Here is a 20243-nt window from a genome sequence, read left to right on the forward strand (position 1 = left end):
TGGCAGCCCGAGGAACAAAAACATCTTTGAAATATCAGAATTTCCGTTGGAAGAGAGATTCCAAATTTCAACAAACTCTAATTAGAAGTGTTGCACCTCCCCTCCTGTTCATGATCACAAAACATCCCTGTGATTGACTGCAGACACTGCCATGAAAAAGCTGTTTGAGTATTTAATATAGTTTATCTGTCCTGTAATGTGATTTAGCAGGCAGAAACAAAGAGAAGAGTTATCACCATGTGCGTAGCCAACTGTCTATCCATGCATCATACTACCTATGCTACACTGTTTTGGCTCATTGTGTCTTTCTTTCTGTGGCACCTTCCTGTTGCCTTTCGTCTTATACATCCAATCTTTGGGGCACAGATTGTCTCCAAGTTTGTACAGTGCCTTGTACAACAGGCTTAGGCTCTTAGCTGCTATAAATATTAATAATAAAATAGTCCATGGACCATAGTTTGAAAACACACTGATCTGAGGAAAATCATTTTTCATCTTTACTATAATTGAACTTTCCTTGAACAAGTTTGGGCTGACGATTTTTCTTTCCAGGATTAGCCCATTGTTCTTGTAGAACGTCCCTTGTAGAATATCATCTTGTTCTTGTTCTCAGAATGTTCTTGTAGAATGTCAGCTTTGCTAACAGGAACTGCTAATAGGGAGTTTTGAGAGGGAGTTTGGAAGAGGAGTGGAAAGGGGGCAAGGTACACTTGCCATTCTGTAAAACCTTTAAACTAAACTATAATCAAAACTTCTTGATTTAAACAAAAACCCTATCATTATCCTAGGTAGCTGTAGGAGAGAATGCAGGCAGAAGCCCAGCAGCATAGTGGGGGCTATGCTGTTTATTGCGCTCAGTGTAGCATGTATGATTATCTGCCCTGTGGGCGGGTGGCATATGTGTGCATTCGGTGCAAGGAGCTCCTGGCCCTCAGAGACCGTGTATGGGCTTTGGAGGCCAGGGTGGCGGAACTGAAGGAGCTAAGGGAGGCAGAGAGGTATGTTGATGAGGCTTTTCGGGACACTGTAGATTTGTCCCACCTCTGGTCAGACAGCCCCTGCGCTGTTAAGGAGGATGAAAGGCTCAGAGAAGGAGAGCAGTCAACGGGAACAGAGGGAAACCTTCCTACATTTGGAACCCTCCTTCCAGATGATGTTGGGATATCCTCTTGCACCGAGATTTCCTCTTGCACTGAGATTACCTCTCTGCAGGAGGGAACTCCAGTCATTAGGAAAAGGCAGGTGTTAATAATGCGAGATTCGATCATTAGAAAAATAGATAGCTGGGTTTGTGATGACCGGGAGAACCGTATGGTGACTTGCCTGCCTGGTGCGAAGGTTGCGGATCTCTCGAGGCATCTAGATAGACTTATGTGTAGTGCTGGGGAGGAGCCGGTGGTCGTGGTACATGTAGGTACCAATGACATAGGGAAGAGTAGGAGAGACGTCCTGGAGGCCAAATTTAGGCTGCTAGGAAACAGACTGAAATCCAGGACTTCTGTGGTGGCATTCTCAGAAATGCTTCCAGTTCCAGATAGGCAGGCAGAGCTTCAGAGTCTCAATATGTGGATGAGATTATGGTGTAGAGAGGAGGGGTTTCGATTTATTAGGAACTGGGGAAACTTTTGGGATGGGGAGCCTATACAGGAAGGATGGGCTCCACCTAACCAAAGTGGATCCAGACTGCTGGCATTTAACATTAAAAAGGTTGCAGAACAGTTCTTAAACTAAGCCAAAAAGGAGTTTGAAGAACAGCTATCCAAACACTCAAAAGGTAATAACAAAATGTTTTTTAAATACATCAGAAGCAGGAAGCCTGCTAAACAACCAGTGGGGCCCCTGGATGATTGAGATATAAAAGGAGCACTTAAAGGCAATAAAGTCATTGCAGAGAAACTAAATGAATTCTTTGCTTCAGTCTTCACAGCTGAGGATGTTAGGGAGATTCCCAAACCTGAGCCGCCTTTGTAGGTGACAAATCTGAGGAATTGTCACAGATTGAAGTGTCACTAGAGGAGGTTTTGGAATTAATTGAGAAACTTAACAGTAATAAGTCACCGTGACCAGATGGCATTCACCCAAGAGTTCTGAAAGAACTCAAATGTGAAATTGCAGAACTATTAACTATGGTTTGTAACCTGTCCTTTAAATCAGCTAATGTACCCAATGACTGGAAGAAAGCTAATGTAACGCCAATATTTAAGAAGGGCTCTAGAGGTGATCCTGGCAATTACAGATCAGTAAGTCTAACGTCAGTACTGGGCAAATTAGTTGAAACAATTGTAAAGAATAAAATTGTCAGACACACAGAAGAACATAAATTGTTGCGCAAATATCAATATGGTTTCTGTCAAGGTAGATCGCGTCTTACTAATCTATTAGAGTTCTTTGAGGAGGTCAACAAACATGTGGACAAGGGGGATCCAGTGGACACAGTGTACTTAGATTTCCAAAAAGTCTTTGACAAGGTCCCTCACCAAAGGCTCTTACATAAATTAAGTTGTCATGGGATAAGAGGGAAGATCCTTTCATGGACTGAGAACTGGTTAAAAGACAGAGAACAAAGGGTACGAATAAATGGTAAATTTTCAGAATGGAGAGGGGTAACTAGAGGTGTTCCTCAAGGGTCAGTCCTAGGACCAATCCTATTCAACATATTCGTAAATGATCTGGAGAAAGGGGTAAACAGTGAGGTGGCAAAGTTTGCAGATGATACTAAACTGCTCAAGATACTTAAGACCAAAGCAGACTGTGAAGAACTTCAAAAAGATCTCACAAAACTAAGTGATTGGGCAACAAAATGGCAAATGAAATTTAATGTGGATAAATGTAAAGTAATGCACATTGGAAAAAATAACTCCATCTATACACACAATATGATGGGGGCTAATTTAGCTACAACTAATCAGGAGAAAGATCTTGGAGTCATCGTGGATATTTCTCTGAAGATGTCCACGCAGTGTGCAGCGGCAGTCAAAAAAACAAATGGGATATTAGGAATCATTAAAAAAGGAATAGAGAATAAGACAGAGAATATCTTTTTGCCCTTATATAAATCCATGGTATGCCCACATCTTGAATACTGCGTACAGATGTGGTCCCCTCATCTCAAAAAAGATATACTGGCATTAGAAAAGGTTCAGAAAAGGGCAACTAAAATGATTAGGGGTTTGGAACGGGTCCCATATGAGGAGAGATTAAAGAGGCTAGGACTTTTCAGCTTGGAAAAGAGGAGACTAAGGGGGGAATATGATAGAGGTATATAAATCATGAGTGGTGTGGAGAAAGTGAATAAGGAAAAGTTATTTACTTTTTCCCATAAGAACTAGGGGCCACCAAATGAAATTACTAGGTAGCAGGTTTAAAACAAATAAAAAGAAGTTCTTCTTCACTCAGCGCACAGTGCACCTGTGGAACTCCTTGCCTGAGGAAGTTGTGAAGGCTAGGACTATAACAGGGTTTAAAGGAGAACTGGATAAATTCATGGAGGTTAAGTCCATTAATGGCTATTAGCCAGGATGAGTAAGGAATGGTGTCCCTAGCCTCTGTTTGTCAGAGGGTGGAGATGGATGGCAGGAGAGAGATCACTTGATCATTACCTGTTAGATTCACTCCCTCTGGGGCACCTGGCCTTGGCCACTGTCAGTAGACAGGGTACTGGGATGGATGGACCTTTGGTCTGACCCGAATGGCCATTCTTATGTTCTTATGTCCCCTAACCTTCTGAGGTAGTTTTACCAAGCAAGTCCTCTATAGTCTTCCCTGACAAAAAGTATTTATCATCTGAATGTTCTCTCACTTCTGTAGTTTGGAAGGGCTAGAATAGCACTTATGTCTTACCATGCAACATCTGCATCCCCCAATTTCTGTGTGTAATCTCAGCAGTTCCTGCAATCTCAGGTCTTCAGTTGTTTCTACAGGTCCTGCACAGGCAGAGGAGACTATATGGAATGCTACTCGGGGGGGGCAGGAAAGTCATTAGCATGAAAACCCCTCCTGTTAATCATCTCTGTAAATCCCATTGATGATCCTGCAACAGATGTCTTGGTCTTGTGCATGTTGCCTTCAGGTCTTAAGAACAAGGTTAGCGGGGGGAGAGGGGAGAGACACATGAAGTGGAAGGGTCAGCTGATTAAGCATCATGTGACTGCCTGCTGGAGATTACATAACGGAGTTCTCCTGCATCAGTCGGGCAAAGATGATGGTTGGAGTTAAGATTCTGAAGGAAGTGTTTCTCTTAGGAAACAGAAGAAGGCCTAGGGGATAGCCCAAGTGGTAGGTTGTACCACATCCTTTCCTAGCTGAGGAAAGCAGGAAAGGTCTGTTACCTAATATTTGTACCATTTGAAGGTTTTTGCATTTTTTGTTATTAATAAAATCAGTCCTGAAGAAAGACAGAGAATGTTGGGAGTCTTTTTGGTTTTTGTTGGGTGGGGTTTTTTGGTTTTGTTTTTTGCTTCCCTCACTGGTGATTTTGCCCACTGACTTATACCACCTTATTAACTAGCTTGTTACTCATCAGGATCATTCAGGGTTCATGAGGAACAGGCAGTAAAGAGTTAACATGGCCCACATTTCACTTTATACCAATTAAGTATCATATAAGAACTGAGAAACTTTGTAAAGCTGATTTCTACAAACCCTTAGCAGAATGAATTAGTAGGAGTATTACCCGAGCAGCAGGCCTACTTGTAGCTTCATTAATTTCTATGAAAAATATCAGTATAATCTCCTACTGAATTTACACAGTGCATACCCCAAAAGGAAGACGTAAGAAAATCTTAACAGCATTAGCTGCAGGTTTATGAGCATTTCTAGTGAGAAACTCTTTTCTCTGGGATTTTTTTTTTCATTTTTAAATTATCATTGTAGTATTTCAAACTGCTTCACAAATGTCTAACTACCTAATACTCACAACACCTCTTAGAGGTAGGTTTTATCAGACCTCAAAGAGTATTGATCCAATGCGTTACATACATCCAGGAGAGATGCACTTCATCACAAGATGAGGATGGTTAGACCAACCAACGTATATCTGCATTGGCCCCCATTAAAAGTTCAATATCTACCAATAGTCACCACATGGTGGTAACTCACTGAGATACCACTGTGAAGTAACAAATGACAAAAGATGACTATTTAATGGGAACCCACTGCATGCAGCGAAGCTTTTAAGCTCCATCAATGCCATTTAAGCAAGGTGTCCCCAGGAAAACCGTTCTCAATTATTATCCAAATTAGATTGAGATATTCCAGTTGTTTCCTTTTCTAAATATATGGAAATACTATAGTATCTCTTATTCCACTCTGCTGTAATTGTTGACAAATGTTCTCTCCATTCATCTAGAGATGTAAACCACACTCATCTTTGTATCAGCTGACTTTTTAAAGATAACAGTATATCTCCATTATATTCCACTTTTCATTCAAAGATTTCAAAACCCATTGTAAATATGAATGAACATTTTTATCCTTATTTCAGAGATGGGTATGCTGAAGCACATAGCTTAACAACCACAAATTTAAAATATTTTGATGTTTCAATTTTAGGTACCCATCTTCAGATGGCTTGGGCCTGAAAAATAGTGGTGTTTCAGTTAAGGGCCTAGACTAGATTTAAGAGCTATGGGTCTATCTGTCTCTACCACAGACTTCCTGTATGTCCTTAAGCAAGTCAGGATTTGTGTCTCAGTTCCTCAAATGAAAAAAAAAAACTGAGATACAATTACTTCCTTTGACCCTCTCTTTTTCTATCTATCTATCAATGCGGTCCTCATCTTAATCGGTAACAACACACACTAATATGGATTAACCTCAGAGCAGCATCCACAATTCTGCATTAACATGAGATGTATAACACTTGAGCTAAACTTAAGTTTCATGCTTAAATTTCATGCTTCACTCACATCAGAGGGAGCTACATTGGGAATGCAATGCCTGTCGGCAATATCTTAAAAACCAAATAACCGTTGATTTCTCCCAGGTGATCTTAAATCTTGTTTTCAACCACTTAAAGGTGAGGGATGGACACTTCAGATTGTAACATCTGCACACAGGTATATTTTCTGATTCAATCCCTTGATATAAAGCAGGGCTCAGATGGTAACATGCAGTGACTTTGTTGCAAGTAGGAACAGTAATGGAGACATGGAGTAACCCTGACATGTTCCACACAATAGAGAAAATAATCAGAGCACATCCTGTTGGTCTCTCAGACAGAAGTTTCAGCCATTCCAGGGAGTTAATACCAAAATTATCTTCATATGAAAAGATTACCCCCTACATACTGACAAAAACCTTGTCTGCATTCAAGAGCAAAGCCATTAAATATCAGCAGCTTTATCCATGCTGACAAATTTTTTAGTGTCATCTAGAGTTTCTCATTGCAGTAGAAATGGGATGGAAAACCGAAGTTGTTTAAGTAACAGTTAGTAGGATTTATTCAACAGAGCTAGTTGAAATTGGGGAAGGTTTTCCCATGCTCTCTCACGCAAACGTTTTTGCCTGTTCATTTTGTGTGGTTTTCAATCCTCTAAATGGCATTGTCCACTACCCATTAGATTTACTCCACAAATATCATCCCCACCCCGAAGTTGTAACATTCACTTCCAGATTGGGACGGTTTTATTTTACATATTCTAAATTACAAAGGGAGACATCTTTGATTGATAGAGAGGGACCCATCACCTAGATGCTATGGAGATGGGTGCCACAGAAGAACCATAGACAGAGATGATAGGGAGGGACATAACACACTTTTGTAATAGAATACATATGCTAACACACACAAACATGAACACACCAGGTCAAAGTGGTATGGGATACATGCAGTCTAGTTCCACCTTGAGGAGGGCACTGTGATGAGAGCTGAAGTGAATCTTTGATTTGGTGATTAAATCAAAAAATCATTCATACCTAGACAGATTTTTTTTTTTAGGTTTTTCTTGTGAAAAACAAAAAAAATTTTGTTCATATTTAACAAAAAATTTCAAACGATATATTGAAATGAAATGTAGAAATGGTTCACTTCAAAATTGTCAAACCAAACTTTTTACTTTTTTGAAAAAAAATTCCACATTTTATAGTTGTCCAAAACTAAATTTTTCAGCAAATTTACTATTTGATTAAAAAAAAAATCACCCAGCTCTAACTGGGATCTGTATGGAATACTAAACCAGTCAGGACATTATCTTTGTCACAAAGAACTTCCCAGAGTACCACAAAGCACTCCCAATTCTTTTGACCTATCACTACCAGTGCAAGTGAATAAGATCAAAAACATAACCTCCCCCCCCAACATTACTGTAGCCAAATTACATGTAACAGTTCGTGTGAAACTGGTCCCAAAGTGAAATATATTTATTTGGATCAATAAGATATTTATATATAGATCTGTGCGAGCACCTTTCCAGAGTCATAGGGACCATACGTATTTGACAGAAACACAACATAATGGCACAAAAACTAAACAGCCTCCCTAAAACAAAAATAAAAAACAGACAAGAAGAAAATTATAAGCAAACAATGACTCAAATGATCTCGGGAGTCAATACTCATCTGAACTTTCTGAATATATGGAGGCCATGTGGCCCTCTGGCATTCCACAACCCTCTGAAACCTTGCAGTACTACATGGGGTGTCTACTTGAAGGAGAGGACTAGTAACTTGCTATCCCTTGCTTTCCTAGTCAGTACGTTCAGGGTCATCTCAAAGTATGGCTCTGAGGGACACATTCTGAGGCCAAGAGATGAAAGATGGTCCAGCATTTAGCACACTAGCCTAGGACTTGGAGACATGGGTTCCAAGTCCCTGCTCTGCCACAGATTTCCTGTGTTATTTGAGCAAGTCCCTGTGCCTCAGTTCCTCATCTGTAAAATGGGGATAATAGCACTTCCTATCTCACAGGCATAAATACATTAAAAGAGTGTGAGGCACTCAGATACTCTGGTAATGGGAGCCATGTAAGTACCAAACATAGACGGATGTTGAAGCTGCTCATCTTCACTTCTTTGCGTGATCACCTCTGTGCCCTTTAAAAATGTACAAAAACAAAACATTGCAGTTTGAATTTTTCTTATTCACCTACATTTTTGAGCATTTTCAAATTCGTTTAAACTCAAACCAAATTTTTGATTTTTCAGTTTTTTGGAACTGCCAGCTAACCAAAAAATTATTTATTTGCCCAGCTCTTCTAATTATATGTATATGTGATGTAGCAGTTTTAAAGGTACACCTTTCAACAGTTTCCCATGTACACACTGTAGCATAAGGCCACCCCACATCAGATCATAGAATCATAGACTTTAAGGTCAGAAGGGACCATTATGATCATCTAGTCTGACGACCTGCACAATGCAGGCCACAGAATCTCACCCACCCACTCCTGTAACTAACCCCTAACCTATTTCTGAGCTATTGAAGTCCGCAAATCGTGGTTTAAAGACTTCAAGGTGCAGAGAATCCTCCAGCAAGTGACCCGTGCCCCACACTGCAGAGGAAGGCGAAAACCCCCAGGGCCTCTTCCAATCTGCCCTGGAGGAAAATTCCTTCACGACCCCAAATATGGTGATCAGCTAAACCCTGACCATGTGGGCAAGACTCACCAGCCAGACACCCAGGAAAGAATTCTCTGTAGTAACTCAGATCCCACCCCATCTAACATCCCATCACAGGCCATTGGACATATTTACCTCTAATAGTCAAAGATTAATTAATTGCCAAAATTAGGCTATCCCATCATACCATCCCCTCCATAAACTGATCAAGCTTAGTCTTGAAGCCAGATATGTCCTTTGCCCCCACTGCTCCCCTTGGAAGGCTGTTGCAAAACATCACTCCTCTGATGGTTACAAAACCTTTGTCTCATTTCAAGTCTAAACTTCCTGATAGCCAGTTGATATCCATTTGTTCTTGTGTCCACGTTGGTACGGAGCTTAAATAATTCCTCTCCCTCCCTGGTATTTATCCCTCTGATATATTTATAGAGAGCAATCATATCTCCCCTCAACCTTCTTTTGGTTAGGCTAAACAAGCCAAGCTCCTTGAGTCTCCTTTCATAAGACAGGCTTTCCATTCCTTGGATCATCCTAGTAGCCCTTCTCTGTACCTCTTCCAGTTTGAATTCATCCTTCTTAAACATGGGAGACCAGAACTGCACACAGTATTCCAGATCAGGTCTCACCAGTGCCTTGTATAACGGTACTAAGACCTCCTTATCTCTGCTGGAAATACCTCGCCTGATGCATCCCAAAACCGCATTAGCTTTTTTATAGCCATATCACATGGGCGGCTCATTGTCATCCTGTGATCAACCAATACTCCGAGGTCTTTCTCCTCCTCTGTTACTTCCAAGTGATGCACCCCCAGCTTAAAACAAAAATTCTTGTTATTAATCTCTAAATGCATGACCTTGCACTTTTCACTATTAAATTTCATCCTATTACTATTACTCCAGTTTACAAGGTCATCCAGATCTTCCTGTATGATATCCCGGTCCTTCTCTGTATTGGCACTACCTCCCAGCTTTGTGTCATCCGCAAACTTTATTAGCACACTCCCACTTTTCGTACCAAGGTCAGTAATAAAAAGATTAAATAAGATTGGTCCCCAAACCGATCCCTGAGGAACTCCACTAGTAACCTCCTTCCAGCCTGACAGTTCACCTTTCAGTGTCACCTGCTGTAGTCTCCCCTTTAACCAGTTCCTTATCCACCCTTCAATTTTCATATTGATCCCCATCTTTTCCAGTTTGGCTACTAATTCCTCATGTGGAACCATATCAAGTGCCTTACTGAAATCGAGGTAAATTAGATCCACTGTTTTTCCTTTGTCTAAAAAAATCTGTTACCTTCTCAAAGAAGGAGATCAGGTTGGTTTGGCACGATCTACCTTTTGTAAAACCATGTTGTATTTTGTCCCATTTACCATTGACCTCAATGTCCTTAACTACTTTCTCCTTCAAAAAATTTTCCAAGACCTTGCATACTACAGATGTCAAACTAACAGGCCTATAGTTACCCGGATCACGTTTTTGTCCTTTCTTAAAAATAGGAACTATGTTAGCAATTCTCTAGTCTTAGAATACAACCCCTGAGTTTACAGATTCATTAAAAATTCTTGCTAATGGGCTTGCAATTTCATGTGCCAATTCCTTTAATATTCTTGGATGAAGATTATCTGGGCCTCCAATTAATGTCCTATTAAGCTGTTCGAGTTTGGCTTCTACCTCGGATGTGGTAATATCTACCTCCATATCCTCATTCCCATTTGTCATGCTACCATTATCCCTAAGATCCTCATTAGCCTCATTAAAGACTGAGGCAAAGTATTTGTTTAGATATTGGGCCATGCCTAGATTATCCTTAACCTCCACTCCATCCTCAGTGTTTAGCGGTCCCACTTCTTCTTTCTTTGTTTTCTTCTTATTTATATGGCTATAGAACCTTTTACTATTGGTTTTAATTCCCTTTGCAAGGTCCAACTCTACATGTTTTTTGGCCTCTCACTTTATCCCTACATGTTCTGACCTCAATAAGGTAGCTTTCCTTGCTAATCCCTCCTATCTTCCACTCCTTGTAGGCTTTCTGCTTTTTCTTAATCACCTCTCTGAGATGCTTGCTCATCCAACTTGGTCTACAACTCCTGCCTATGAATTTTTTCCCCTTTCTTGGGATGCAGGCTTCTGATAGTTTCTGCAACTTTGACTTGAAATAATTCCAGGCCTCCTCTGCCTTTAATCCACAAATTCTTCAGTCCCATCCACTTCCCTATCTAATTTCCTTAATTTTTTTAAGTTAGCCCTTTTGAAATAAAAAACCCTAGTCACAGGGTTATTTTTGTTATTTTTGTTTATCCTTCCATTTAGTTTGAACTGAATTAGCTCATGATCGCTCAAACCAAGGTTGTCCCCTACAACCATTTCTTCTATGAGGTCCTTGCTACTCACCAAAACCAAATCTAAAACAGCATCCCCTCTTGTTGGTTCAGAAACGACTTGGTGAAGGAATCCATCAGCTATCACAATCAGGAAAATCTGAGCCCTATTATTATTACTAGCACTTGTCCTCTAGTCTATACCTGGGAAGTTAAAGTCTCCCATGATCGCACAATTCTCATTAGTATTTACTTCAATAAAAACATTAAAGAGGTCTCTATCCATATCCAAATCAGATCCTGGTGGTCTATAGCAAACCCCAAGCACTATTCCAGGAGAGGCTCTAGTAGCTTTCTTCCCCAATGTGATTTTTGCCCAGACAGATGTCGCAAAACAAACAAACGATCTATAATATCAGGAACAATTTCAGGTGGAGACAAGCACTTCCAGTCTTAGTGAAATCAATATATAGATCATTGGTATGTGTATTTTATACAAATACACGAGACAGACACAAAATTTCTATTTTCTGTAAGAACTTAAATAGGACTATTTGCCTATTTCTGATGAATGTCAAGAGTATGTATTCAAATAATGATGCACTCAATCCAGAAAAGATGTCCCACTTGTTTTTTTAAAAAAAAGAGTTGAAAGTGTTTACACACTGGAAACCTAAATGACTGAAAAACAAATAGAAAGTGAATTACTCTAGCTCAAAGTAGCAAAAGCTTAAGCACTGATAAATTATGTAACGTATGTTTCACATAACTACTATTCTCTGCTGTTGCTGTAAAAACCCTCAGTTACTACACAGTATTTTGGCATGGTCTATTATTTGCCAACATGAAAATAGATACTTTGATCAGTCTCTTGATCCTTTTGAGTTTTGTACATCTTGGTTGGTCATGGCAAAACACAAAAATTCTTAAATTGTTCATACATCAGATATTTGACAGAAGAAATGTTCTGTTCTAAATAAGAACCCCAGAGGCTTACTGCATCAAATTCTACCTCCACTTTAAAAAAAAAAAAAACGAACACACTCTGCACTGTCACTTGGGAAAACTGTACAAGTATAATAAATTCAATGTTCTGTATTATAAACTAGGCTCAACAGTGTTCTACCAGCCACAAAAGGGGCATTACTGTCAGCTGTTTCTGAATGAACTTCCCTTTGTCATAATTTAAATCAACTTTCAGTTTTAATCTACATACATAAAAGATTAAATCCTAGAAGCTTTAATTACTTTGAAAAACACTTACTGAATATGTTAATGTCACTGCATGGGTTCTTGAATACCCAGAACCTCAGGAAAGTCCTTAAGGGCAAAATCCTCTGGCTAAATCTATGGTCTGAATCAGAGATACCTAGTAGCAATAGTGACTTAAAACCATTTCACTGCACAAATGTTCCTCCTAAAAATGTTTCCATGTACTAAACAGAAGCTCGCTGTTCATCTCCAAAAACAGAGTATGGTTTGACCCAAAAGTAACATTTTTGCTTTGACACATGCTCAATTCCAAATCTTTCTATGTCAAGTTCATGGAAATAAGGCCCTGGTTGGAACAAAAATATTCCACCTCTGAGGCAGGGAATAGCTTATGCACAACAGCTACTATGCCCATGGAGCAGCTGTGCTAAAGAGACATAAGCTTTTGGCTATGCATAGGAGTTACCTGCTAAGGCCACAAAACAAACGGAACAGATTTTCAAGTTGGCCTTACTTGAACCACCATTTTGCTTGTTCATGAAGTAGACATACTGGATTTTGTGTATTGAAATAGCTCAAGTGATATACAGCAGATGGGAAAGGGAAGAAAAAAGTCATTTCCTCAACAGGTACATAGTAAGTTAGACCTTTTATAATGGAATTCTTTGTGCTTTCAGAGAGAGTCAAGAAGTCTGGAGAATCCTGGTAGCCAGCGCGCAAGTCCCTTAACCAAGAACATGCACTTAATATAATAAGTGCACCCCAGATATAGGACTAGCTAATGGAGGACCACTGAGAAAGTGCAAGAAAAGTGTAGATCCCCAAAGCTTCCCTACAGCCAAAACTGCATCACTGGGACCCAAGACTGAGACTGCGCAGAATTCTAAACATAAGCCTTCCTGACAGGAAAATTTCACACATCTAAGCATATAATCCTCTAGAAGAACTTATTCTTCTTTAGATCATACATAAATAACCTATTATTCTTTAATTATTATGACTTAAGATTTACAACATCTAATAAAAAGGGAAGAATGGATTTTATCACTATCAAGCAAAAGGGAAAAAAGAGCTAAGATAGACCAAAAGAGCTACTTTTTGTAGAAGTCCATTTATAAAACAATGTCAACAATTGCAAGATCACTCTATAAGGGACTTGTTTTTGGCTAAAAAAGCAAATCTTTATTGGAAAAGCATCCAATCTTGATTTGAACACTTGGAGATGGAGAACTGATCACTTCTCTTGGTAGTTGGTTCCAATGGTTAACCATCCTCACTTAAACTTATTTGAATTTGACTGGCTTCAGCATCTAGCCATTGGTTCTTATTATGCTTTTCTCCTTTACATTACATAGCCCTTTGGTACACAGTATTTTCTCCCCAGGAAGGTATTTATACACTGTTATAAAGTTCACCTCTCAACTTTCTTTTACATAAAATTCAACAGATGTCTCTCTCACACACTTTAAGGCATTTTCTTGAACCCTCAAATCATTTCTGTGGCTCTTTTCTACACCCTCTCCAATTTCTCAACACCCATTTTAAACTGTGGACCCTATTCCTGTGTTTGTATAGCCAAAGATCACATTGGCCCTTCTTGCTAAAGCATCACACTCGGGGCTCATGTTAAGTTTCTTGTCCACTATGACTCCTAAATCATTTTCAGAGTCATTGCTTTCCACATGATGTAGATATGGCCTGCATTCCCAGATGTATAACTTTGCATTTAGCTGTATTAAAATGCATTTTGCGTGAGATGACACAATTTACCAATTAATCCACATCACTCTAAATGACTGTCCTAACCTCATAAGTATTTCTCATTCAGCAGGTCTTTATGTCGTCCTCAAATTTTATCAGCAGTAATTTTATATTTACTTCCAGATCACTGGTAAAAATGTTCAATAACATTGGGCCTAATCCCAATCCCTGCAGAACCCCAGTAGAAGTATCCCCAGTCCATGAGGATTCCCCATTCATAGATATTAAGGTCAGAAGGGACCATTATGATCATCTAGTCTGACCTCCTGCACAACGCAGGCCACAGAATCTCACCCACCCACTCCTGCAAAAAACCTCTCACCTATGTCTGAGCTATTGAAGTCCTCAAATCATGGTTTAAAGACTTCAAGGAGCAGAGAATCCTCCAGCAAGTGACCCGTGCCCCACGCTACAGAGGAAGGCAAAAAACCTCCAGGGCCTCTTCCAATCTGCCCTGGAGGAAAATTCCTTCCCGACCCCAAATATGCCAATCAGCTAAACCCTGAGCATATGGGCAAGATTCACCAGCCAGATACCCAGGAAAGAAAGTAATACCCATTGACAACTCCTTTTTGAAATGTCACTTAGCCAGTTTTCAGGCCATTTAACGTGAGCTCTATTAATATGAATAGTGTTATTTTTTTAATCAGAATGTCATGCAGTACTAAGTCAAATGCCTTACAAAAGTTCAAGTATATTACACCTACAGTTATCTTCATCAACCACACTTGTAATTTCATCAAAGAATGAAATCAGGTTGCTTTGTCAAGGCCCATTTTTCACAAAACCATGTTAACTAGCATTAATTCTCTTGCTATCTTTAATTTTTTTATCAAATAAGACTCATATTATTTTATTCAGGATTGATGTTAGGCTAACTGGCCTGTAGTTTTGTCTTCTGGATTTTCTCCAGTATTCAAGATTTATTAATAATTAACATCAGCAGGCCATATATTTCCTCAGCTAACTCTGTTTGGACTCTTGGATGAAAGTTATTTGGGCCTCATGATTTAAAAATGTGTATCCCTAGTAATGTTGTCTAACATCCTCCTCAGTTATTCTAGTGGACTGGAAAGTTTTTCACCATCTCAAATAATATAAGTATATCAGCCTTATTCTATTGCAATAGTGCAATGGCATCACATAGATTACTAGAATATTTTAGTCTGACTATATATTTTCATAGTATGGTAGAAGTAATAGTGAAGGATTACAAACCATGGACTTACCCTGCAAACACTTATTCATACAAGTAGTCCCAATTAAGTCAGTGGACTATTTTCTCCTTTTGTGTAAGACAACTTATTCCAGGCCTAAGTTCACCCTCAATGAGACTCCTCACCTAAAGACTACTTGTCTGATTCAAGGTTTGAAAAAATGGTCTATTGCATTTGCAATAAACTTTTTCATGTATTGTATTTTATTAGTGTAATAAAGCAGGCATGACCCTCATTAAAGGTCATGGTTTCTATATGTATGTTTTTACACTTACATTATTTAGATACTCTGATACCAAGATGATGAATTCCATTTGGGAAAACAAACGGAGATAAAATTATTAAAATATCTGAAAAAATATTTCAATTTTTATGTTGCCAAAACTTCCCTGTCACACCAATATTGTTTTTAAGGAAAACTTTGGTAAATCATAACAAAAGGAGAGCATTACAGTTTCTGAACTACTCTGATCCTGCTCTTCCCCATTCACAAATAAAAAAATTAACCTTATATCCATACTTCCACCACATCTGGCTAAATTTACTTCAAAGATTAGATAAGTACTTAAATGTTGGCTTTATAGATAAGTATACTTTAAAGATTAATTTTACTTTAAAGAAGTTATCTCAAGTGCCTTATGTATTTTTCAATTGAATTTAAATGTGTATTTTATAGATTGTTGTTAAAGAAAAGTTGAAACTTACAAAGATATGCAGTGCTCTATAAAGTGGGATCCATTGAAGCCAGTGGAAAAAAGACTATTGATATCAAAGATCTTTGAATCAGGTCCTCAATGAATATAGAATAATGAATTATAAGTAAGTGGTTGGGGTCCCATTCTGCTCCCACTGAAGCCACTGGACATTTTTGCTATTGATGTCAGTGACAGCAGAAATAGGCCCAGGAACCTTCAATCTTCACCAACGATGCCTGGATAGGTAAGACTAAATAGAAGTTCCACTGAAAACACCACAACCATTCATCTAAATAAGGTTTGGGCACCAAAACTGGCCATATAGGCAGTCAATAGGACTAATTACTATGCTCTTTAGTAAGGGTATGCAGAATTGGGCGAGTGGATAGGATTCAATGGTTAAAACGTGATACTTTTACTTATGATTTAATAGTAGCTGCTTTCCCAGAACAAGGGATGAGAGAGGCAGCAGCACAGAAAAAAGGAAGACTACTCATATTTCTTTAAAATGAGAGGAAGGAAAGAATAAAGTAATTAAAATGTTCTTCACAGCTTTTTCTGTGGCACAGAGTTTCAGGCCCAATCTTGCAAATGCTCATGCAGGTCAGAAACTTTATGCCTGGGAGTAGTTTCCATTCAAAACAATGGGACTACTTAGATGTAGAGTTACTCATGCACATATGTATTTATGCAGGATCAAGCACAGAGCTCTTGGTTTGAAAGTACATGCTGCAGAACACTGCCACATTCTCTGGACTGCACCAAACAGAAATCTTTGTCACACTGACTGACAACACCCCCCACCCCCACACTGCAGTTGCTTTACAGTCACAGAGTGAGCTGCTACTATGTTTGCATAACACAGCACCACCAAAGCATGATACTGCAATAGTGGAAACTCTGCCTTTATGGCAGACACTGTGAATCACTAGATTTAATATTGTCCCAAAATTCAGTCTGTACAGCAGAAACCTAGACTTTTCTTCAGGAAGTCAGCATGGAATAACTGTAAAAAACAAACAAATCCTCTACTTTTTTGCATGTTTTTGGTATTATGATCGTAATATATTTAGCACTTCTATAGCACCTTTCATTAAAGGATCTTAAAGCACTTCACAAACACCAACACATTTAACATCACAACACCCCTCCCTGCAAGATAGCAAGGTATTTATCTTTATTTAATGGATGGGAAACTGAGACTAGGAGAGATTAGAGACTAAATTTTCAAAAACGTCAACTAAATTTGGATGCCACAGTGTTTTGGTGCCCAATTCTAGATTGGCACCTCAAGTTTCCAGCAGAAAATGAGTCACTCAAGTGGGCACTTTGGAAAATACTGGCCTTAGAGACTTGCCCAAAGTCAAACAGGAATTCTGTACTAGAGCCAAGAATAGAACTCATGCTGCTAATTCCCAGGCCTACCATCTGTTTTCACTGCACAAATAATGGTGCTCTTTTCAGGCACATCAGCCCAAGTATAAGTATTGAAAACCTAGTCACCAATCATTGGTGTTAAACTCCTCTGCCTAAACAAAAATGTTTTATATTTCTTAATTACTATATAGCATAATATGGCATGATTTAAAATCCTATACTGAGACTTTTCTAAATGTTTTCTTATCCTTGTTTATATTCATTCTCTCGCTGGCTCTCCATCTCATACTGAACTGTTCTTGCATACAGTGGAACCTCAGCCTCCTAATTAGGCTTCACATGAACTAAGTTAATTTGCACCATCTTAATTACAAATCCCACAACTGTTTGAACAAAACCCCTCAAAAATGTAAGAAAAATTTCCTTTGACGTTATAAAAGTAGATTTGACACAGTCCTCCTTTAAGGCTAAGATTCATAGAATATCAGGGTTGGAAGGGACCTCAGGAGGTCATCTAGTCCAACCCCCTGCTCAAAGCAGGACCTATCCCCAATCAAATCATCCCAGCCAGGGCTTTGTCAAGCCTGACCTTAAAAACTTCTAAGGAAGGAGATTCCACCACCTCCCTAGGTAACGCATTCCAGTGTTTCACCACCCTCCTAGTGAAAAAGTTTTTCCTAATATCCAACCTAAACCTCCCCCACTGCAACTTGAGACCATTACTCCTTGTCCTGTCCTCCTCTACCACTGAGAATAGTCTAGAACCATCCTCTCTGGAACCACCTCTCAGGTAGTTGAAAGCAGCTATCAAATCCCCCCTCATTCTTCTCTTCTGCAGACTAAACAATCCCAGTTCCCTCAGCCTCTCCTCATAAGTCATGTGTTCCAGACCCCTAATCATTTTTGTTGCCCTTCGCTGGACTCTCTCCAATTTATCCACATCCTTCTTGTAGTGTGGGGCCCAAAACTGGACACAGTACTCCAGATGAGGCCTCACCAATGTCGAATAGAGGGGAACGATCACGTCCCTCGATCTGCTCGCTATGCCCCTACTTATGCACCCCAAAATGCCATTGGCCTTCTTGGCAACAAGGACACACTGCTGACTCATATCCAGCTTCTCGTCCACTGTAACCCCTAGGTCCTTTTCCGCAGAACTGCTGCCTAGCCATTCGGTCCCTAGACAAGACAACAACAACAACAAAAATTAAGTATTTAGCTAGTCCCGTTGACTTCAATTGGATTCTTCACTCGCTTTAAGTAAAGCACATGATTAACTGTGTGAATCATCAGGCCCGTCACTGATTTTCATTGCCCATGTAAGACCAAAAAATATTGCATAATGTAAAGAAACAGCACAAATAATGAAGAGCAAAGGGGGCTGTTCAACTTCTTTCTGTTTTAGTATTTTATAAGGTGTTAGTAGTGGCAGACACTTTGCTTAACATCCTTTGCTTAAGGACAGTTCTTTGCTTAACGTTGTCATTTTTTATCTTGGCAGTGACCATTTAGAAGGAAGAGATAGGAAAATCCAATAATAGGGCACCACTTCATAAGAGTCAAATGTTGGAGAAAGTCTAACCAGGCTGGCAAATATGAGTTCAATTAATAGCAAAGGTTGACATGCCAGTGGTATATCTGATATTTCACAAAGGGAAGGACACCCATTCAGAAATTATATAAGATTTATGGCAAATATATTTGACAGGTTTCCTAGATATAGAAAATTCCTTTAATAAAAGCAGTCTCACTGAAAGAAAACATTGAAGAAAAAAATAATTCTCTATTTATTATTTTTAGATCTAAAAATAAAAAAATGAAATGAAAAACGTCAATGAAATTGACATTTTAGCATGAAGAATATTTTTCTTTCTTTATACACTGAAAAATATTCCCATGTTGACATGATATATTACTCTGTGCTTGTTTCTTTCAGGAGGTGTTCTTTATCTCAGCATATGTGCCATGAGATACAAGGTTACCATGGCAAACACATTTTTTATTGAACAGGAAGGTAAATAAATAAAAGATGTACCATGTGTTGGCACACAAGTCAATGTTGCTCAAAAGGTGTAGTAAATTACATCCGCTGAAGTTGTTCAACTTTTGGTTTTCCTGAATAAGCAACTTTACATCATGCTATATAGGAGAAGAGCTAGAGGCAAGGAACTCTCCTTCCAAACTCATGTGGCAAGATACCGATATTTAAAGTTATTAAAGGCAGAACATTACATTACTGTCGGTTTAAGTTTACAAATGTAAATGTACCAAAGTCAGGAGAAAAACAAGTTCAGGTTCCTATAACAACGCACGGATATGGGGATCCATCCACCTGAATCAGTTTCCAGGATCAGGGCCTAAATACCCATTACAGCCTATACCCTGTGCTCTTTTTTTCCACCTACTCTCGCCAGCTTTCCCATAATGCAGGCAGATCATTAAGGTCTTGATGTCTGCAGCTCTGCTTAAGATGTAAAGTAGTCTTCTTTCCCATCTCCTGTGACAGGGGACAAAACAGGAATATTTCCCTTTCAATATACACCTAAAAGCAGACTCTACAAGAAATGAAGTAGAGTAACTGCCTGTGACTATTTTCTTTTCCTGACATCTAAACTTTTTCTGCAATAAAAATTTCTTATTGGGAGAAGATTGACAAATTATCTTAACTTTTTTCCCCCTTGGAAAATGTAAGATATAATCTGGTAATTATAACTCACTTCCAGGGAACAAGAAGAATCCTGAAATCGCTATATTTTGCATAAAATAGAAGTTAGCTCCATTTGAAGTTATCTGCTTTACAGAGGTGGAATTTCTGGTAAGAGCTGTGACATGCATATTTCATGATAATATGTCATCTGAGAATGACAATTTTGCAAACATAACAGTGCTGTGGGAATTGGTGAGTATACTGTAAAGAAGAGGGGGGAAAATCTCATCAATTCAACCCAAACAGGCAACATCATTCCTTTACCAAATACAGGCAGGCCCTGATTCTACCACCTGATCCATTCAAGCAGAACCTTGCACCCATGGAAATCCCAAATGGCTTCACTGAGGTTCTGCACAGGTCAAGGAATCCACACAGACAGCAGATTGTAGGATCAGGGCC

The 20243-nt window shown here is 39.1% G+C and overlaps 1 protein-coding gene across 3 annotated transcripts in view; it reads right to left on the minus strand.

Moving 5' to 3' along the window:
* Positions 1–20243, minus strand: part of DPP10 (dipeptidyl peptidase like 10) — a 427741-nt gene that overhangs the window by 391026 nt on the left and 16472 nt on the right. The gene's annotated exons all lie outside the window — the stretch shown is intronic.

The sequence above is a fragment of the Chelonia mydas genome, chromosome 11, assembly GCF_015237465.2.
Source record: "Chelonia mydas isolate rCheMyd1 chromosome 11, rCheMyd1.pri.v2, whole genome shotgun sequence".
NCBI classification, from domain to species: domain Eukaryota; kingdom Metazoa; phylum Chordata; order Testudines; family Cheloniidae; genus Chelonia; species Chelonia mydas.